Genomic DNA, 6,748 nt, shown 5'->3' on the forward strand with positions numbered 1-6,748 from the left:
CTGCAAGATAAAGGACATGTGTGTTGCATGCATGGACACATGCATACACACACACACACACACACACACACACACACACACACTTTAAAACAAATCCTACCACTTATTGTGACTTTCTTGACACCTGATACCACCATTTTCCTGAAAAACCCCACTAACTTAAGCCCACTCTTCCTTTTGCCTTGCCCATATGCTTCAAAAGAGTAAAAAGACATAAGGATAAAGAAAACATTTTTAGAAAAGACTCAACTACTTTTTCAATGTTCCAAAGAAACTGTGCTTAGTTAATAAATAATCTAGTTTTAACATTTTAAGAAAATATTTCTGATGCTTTTTTCCTTTCCTTCATCTTCCATTCTTAAAACACAAAAAATAATCAACCTATGTGACTACATCAGGGAGAGTGTAAGTACATTCACATACACACACAGAAAGAGAAAGGAAATGCAGAAAACTGAAATACTTTCTCTTTGGCCTTCCTAGACACTATAATTTCTTACAGTACAAAGATGTTCGTTCTACTTTTTGGCTAAAGTCAAAGTAGTTCAAGGAAAAGAATACTTTCAAAATATACCTCTTTTGAGAAAAACTCTTAGAATATCAATATATTATGAACATGAGTATTTGAAGTAACCTACAACAGAAGGAAATTAAATAAGGACAATCAGTATTTGAAAGAGTCATAAGAAAGGAAGATCAGGAACAGATTTTCTGATCTTGTATTTGCTCATTCATTCATTGAAATTCATCAAATCTTACTCAGAAATAGTCTGTGTGTTCTGATATATTCACTATAAATTTTATGAGAGCAGTTTTTATTTATTAGGTATATTCCCAGCATATAAAAATGAATGGCACAAGGTAGTTACCCAACAGTGGGAATTTACTCTAGAGGACCCTTCAGGTCTTATCTAGACACAATAGTCAATGATTTTATTATCACTGACCAAACCAGTTTTCATATTTTCTATGAAGTAAGCAAAAACTGAGCATGAGTTTTGGTAAACAGTAGAGATGCAGAAGAGAAGGAAGGAAGAAGGAAAGAGGAAGGAAAGGAGAAGAGGGAAGGATAGTGTAAGAATTTTACACACATTTTTCTGAAGGAAGTCTAAATTACGACAAGGTGTTTTATGTAAAAAGTGTATAGTATTAGGAAGAATACAGTATTAGGCATTTTGCTAAGAGATCACTGTGCAACTACATCATAGTAAGAAAATCTTATTCACCTTTCTTTTCCCCAGGATGAATATCTGTGAGGATGAGTCCTTTGTTTTGAGATGTATATAGGGTTAGGTTTACTTCTCTCACAGCCTCTTCTCTGAATTCCTTTCTTAAATTCTATCAGAAAAGGTCTCCAAACTTCTCGTTCTGTCCTTCCAGTATTAGAACTGTTACCCAAACAATCCTCTACTCATCTTCTTTTCTACTAAAGTTTTATGAATCCTGTTTAGGCTGGCAAATAAATAGGTTATTTACATCTAAAAGGAAAATTTCAAAGCTGGACACAATCTAAGTATCCTTCCTATTTTATTCAGGAACCAAACTTAACCACTTTCCTGCAAAAAAAAAAAAAAAGGTTTTAAATAAACTAGTACAATATTTGTGCTTCATAATGACACACAGTAAGCTGTTAACATGCAACAATAAAGTAAAATCTGATGACTACTCAGCAACCCATGAAATTTAGCATCAATTATGGCATGCTGCAGTCCATGGGGTTGCAAAGAAACAGACATGACTTAGCAATGGAACAACGATGTTATAAATACTGCTCAGAATTTCAGAAAAAATTTTTCCAGACCTATTTTTCCTAAGCTGTAACTCAGTGTGAAGGTATGTTTCTTTTTTCTATAATTAAGAATACATCAACAAATTTTAAAAGTAAATGTACTAATAATGTATGATCCAACATTATTTCCTTCAGGGAGAAGATATTGGCCTTCAGCTATCATTTATGAGCAATATAATATGACTCAGTGTGTTCATTCATCTTTTTCTGTTTATTCACTGCTATATCCCTGGAACCCCAAATGCTGACTATCAGCTAAATGAATGAATAAACAATATTTACTATATATATCCATTATGTGCCAGGTACTGCACTAGCCTCAGGAAAGAAACAATAAACAGGACCCTGCTTTCATGGAAATTGCAATGTAGAAGAGATCTTAAACAAAAATTTCACAATTTTTAACCATAACTATGATAAAAGCTATAAAGGAAAATTATATAAGAAAATAGGATCTAACATTGCCTAAGATATAATAAAAGACTTTTCTGAGGAATAGACACTTAAGCTAGCACCTGAAAAACAATAGAATTTGGCAAAGGGAAGAGTAAAGAGTAAAACTATGCCACAGGGATGAGACAACATGTGCAAAGATACTGAGGAAGCTAGGCATGTACTGTCCTCCAGGAACAGAAACGGATCCACGCAAATAGTTTAAGATCAGGCTGGAATACAAAGCAGAGCTTGGATTATGCATGACCTTGTAGGATTTGGGGCTTCACATCAACAGCAATAGGAACTAAGGAGTGACAACCATATTTACATGTTAAAAAATAACACTCTGCCTTCTTAGGGCTTCCTGGTGGCTTAGTGGTAAAGAATCTGCCTGCCAGTGCAAGAGACAAGGGTTCCATCCCTGGTCCGGGAGGAGTCCATATGCCCCAGAGCAACTACGCCCGTGTGACACAAATATTGAACATGTGCTCTAGAGCCCGGGAGCCGCAACTACTGAGCCCACGTGCCACAACTACTGAAGCCCGTATGCCCTAGAGCCTGTGCTCCGCAACAACGGAAGCCACCACAATGAGAAGCACACTCACGGCAACTAGAGAGTAGTTCCTGCTCACCGCAGCTAGAAAAAGCCCAAGCAGCAGTGAAGACCCAGCACAGCCAAAAACAAATAAATAAAATTATATATATAATATTAACTGTATAATATATAAATAATTTCTTAAAGGAAGGAAATAGGCCACTTTAGAGAGGCCTGAAGTGTAGGTGGTCTAACATACTATGTTGAGAAACGAATACTTGTACTCACTAACTACACTTAAGTTCTTAACAATTGCTTGGGAATTTGTTGGGATTGTTTTCCACCAGATACAACACTTGTTAAGCAAGCAGAAATGAAGGTTATGGTTGGAAATGAATAACCAAGTGAGAGAAGGAAAGTGAAGAAAAATAAAAATTCCTGTGGTTATGAAAACTGAGCTTCTGGGAATCGTTATGGGCCCCAAGTAGATTCATTCACAGTAGTATGCCCTGAGGCAAACAAAGGGACCTGGAGAGACAGATCTACACCAGGAGTATGCACTGTTCTTGCTTTATATAATGTCTCCATAGGCTCCTTCATCAGAACAGAAACTTGACTTCCATTGTCAAGCATGCACCAAGGAGCCTGAATGATGATAGGAGTTATCCACTAGAGAGGCTCAAGGAATAGAAGAGAATAGGCATAGTAAAAGAAATGAGATCCCTGAAAAGCAGAGGGTTGGATTCAGAATTCATAAGAAAGAATTGACTTCCTAATACAATGGAGAATAGATACGACTAAAAATAAGTTTGTGGATGTGACAATGGGATAGTGAAGGAATGCCTGACACTTTTGTGAAGTATGAAACAAGATCTTCTACTACTAAGAGTAAAGAAAGGAGTAGGTGAGTTGAAGATTAGAAGAGGGTGGAAGCAAGTATAAACTGTTTTTCAAAGTGAGTCAGCTGATCAAAAAAATGAACTAAGATTGCTAGTTTGGCAGAGTCAGTGATCATGAATTCACATTGCTGCCAATCTGCCTGGTTTTGTGTGTTTCAGATAAAAGATTTACCAAGCCTTTCCTAATTTCTTCAGCTGTATTTAATTAATTCTTTTTTTAAACTTTAAATATTTTTCTTTTTTTAGGAAAATTGCTTTACAATGTTGTGTTGTTCTGCTGTACAACACTACCAATCAGTCATAACTACATGTATATCCCCTCCCTGTTGAGCCTCCCTCCCACCCCCACTCCATCCCAGTCATTACAGAGTGCCAGGCGGGGCTCCCTGTGTTATATAGCAGCTTCCCACTAGGTATCTATTTTACACATGGTATTGTATATATGTCAATGCTACTTTCTCAATTCTTTATTTAAGCCTCTAAACATTTTGTCCATATTTAAATCCTGCTTCTTATTACAATTCTGCATTATACTGTTTTATTTCCCTAATTAAATATTAAACCCCAGAGTAAAGAGTGATGGACTATTCATTTTTTTATCCCTGAAAGGACTTAGAACAGTTCTTTGCATGAAATGCCATATAGACATTTTTTGTACTGAATTATGAAATATATAAAATGGCTCATTTTAAAATTTAGTTTTTAATTTTAGTCCATGCATTGTATAATCAAGAAAGATTGACAATCTAGAAATTAAACTAAAAGACAACTTAAAACCACAGTCAACCAAATTTATCTGTTAAAATCAATCTAGTTCTTTGATTAAGGACTGCTGCTGCTAAGTCGCTTCAGTCGTGTCCGACCCTGTGTGACCCCATAGACGGCAGCCCACCAGGCTCCCCGTCCCTGGGATTCTCCAGGCAAGAACACTGGAGTGGGTTGCCATTTCCCTCTCCAATGCATGAAAGTGAAAAAACAAAGTGAAGTCGCTCAGTCGTGTCCGACTCCCAGCCACCCCATGGACTGCAGCCCACCGGGCCCCTCCGTCCATGGGATTTTCTAGGCATGAGTACTGGAGTGGGGTGCCATTGCCAAGTTTATTTTATCCTCCTACCTCAGAAACTAAAGAATGGTGACCCAGAAAAAAAATTCCACAGCATGAGAAAATGAAAATCATCATATTCTAAAAGACATATCTCAGTCATAGATTTATCCCAGCATGGAATCAGATATCTTTTTTAACTGTTTGAGAGGACATACAGACCTTTCTTTCTAGACATCTACTGCTATTACCGCTTCCCTGATGGCTCAGATGGTAAAGTGTCTGCCTGCAATGTGGGAGACCTGGGTTCAATCCCTGGGTTGGGAAGATCCCCTGGAGAAGGAAATGGAAACCCACTAAAGTACTCTTGCCTGGAAAATTCATGGACCGAGGAGCCTGGTAGGCTACAGTCCATGGGGTTGCAGAGAGTTGGACACGACTGAGCGACTTCACTTTTACTTTCTTTTACTGCTATTATCAGAGTCCTATGTTTTAATATAGTTATATAATTGAAGTTAGTTACCAGTTTTAATAAAATGTCATTATTTTAGATATCAGACTTTTATACATGAAAGTTAAGAAATCTGTAAATCCTAAATTAAAATTTTTTCCACTAGAAAATCACTGATAATGTAGGCAGCATTCATCTTCAGACAATCTATCACCCATAAAATATAATCTAATTTTATACAGGGCTTAGCAGCTAAAACTGAAACTCCAGTACTTTGGCCACCTCATGCAAAGAGTTGACTCATTGGAAAAGACTCTGATGCTGGGAGGGATTGGGGGCAGGAGGAGAAGGGGACGACAGAGGATGAGATGGCTGGATGGCATCACTGACTTGATGGACGTGAGTCTGAGTGAACTCTGGGAGTTGGTGATGGACAGGGAGGCCTGGCGTGCTGCGATTCATGGGGTTGCAAAGAGTCGGACACGACTGAGCAACTGATCTGATCTGATCTAGCAGCTAAACAATAACAAAATTTCACAGGGCTACATTTTGTGTGTGTGTATATGTGTGTGCTCAGTTGTGTCTGACTCTGTGATCCCCTGGACTGTAGCCTACCAGGCTGCTCTGTCCATGGGATTTCCCAGGCAAGAATACTGGAGTGGGTTGCTATTTCCTTCTTCAAGGGATCTTCCCAACTCAGGGATCAAACCCATGTCTCTTGCATGTATCTCCTGCATTGCCAGGCAGATTCTTTACCACTGCATCACCTGGAAAGCCCAAGGCTACGTTCAGTTCAGTTCAGTTGCCCAGTTGTGTCTGACTCTGCAACCCCATAAATGTAGCATGCCAGGCCTCCCTGTCTATCACCAACTCCTGGAGTTTACTCAAACTCATGTCCATCGAGTCGGTGATGCCATCGAGCCATCTCATCCTCTGACGTCCCCTTCTCCTCCTGCCCCCAATCCCTCCCAGCATCAGGGTCTTTCCCAATGAGTCAACTCTTTGCATGAGGTGGCCAAAGTATTGGATTAACTACTACAGGCTATATTAACTCTTGTAAATAAACAAACAGAAACCTCAGTAAGATTGAATTGGGAGACCAGAAGGGGGAGCTCCCATGCCCTGCAATGTGACCAAAGCCCAACAGTAAGCAGAGACTCCTCTTCTTTCCTGGCAAGAACTCAACCAATGAAAAGCCATGGACTCTGTTTACAGCAGCCCTCTCAACTTCCTTTTCCTCTCTATAACATAAAATGTTTTCCTTCACTGGCAGGTGGGACTTAGACTTGAGTTTCCATGGTAGCTGGCCACAAATTGCAATCTTCTGCTGTTCCCAAATAAATTCATCTTTTCTAGAGAAATATCTGACAGTTTTGAATAAAAAATGCTTCCTGTCATATGGGTAAACAAAGGATGTTGCCATCAAGCTGCTCCTGACAGTGAACCCTGAGGAAACTCAGGATGGAGACAAATGGGGCTGCCCCTGCTGGCAAGCCCTCAGTGGCTGCAACCACCCACAACGGTGCACCCTGAGGGAACTCAGGATGGGAAACCAAGGACACTGGCTCTTGATAGCTAAGGTGCACATCAAAGAAAT

Source organism: Bos javanicus, chromosome 21 (genome assembly GCF_032452875.1).
Source record: "Bos javanicus breed banteng chromosome 21, ARS-OSU_banteng_1.0, whole genome shotgun sequence".
NCBI lineage: Eukaryota > Metazoa > Chordata > Mammalia > Artiodactyla > Bovidae > Bos > Bos javanicus.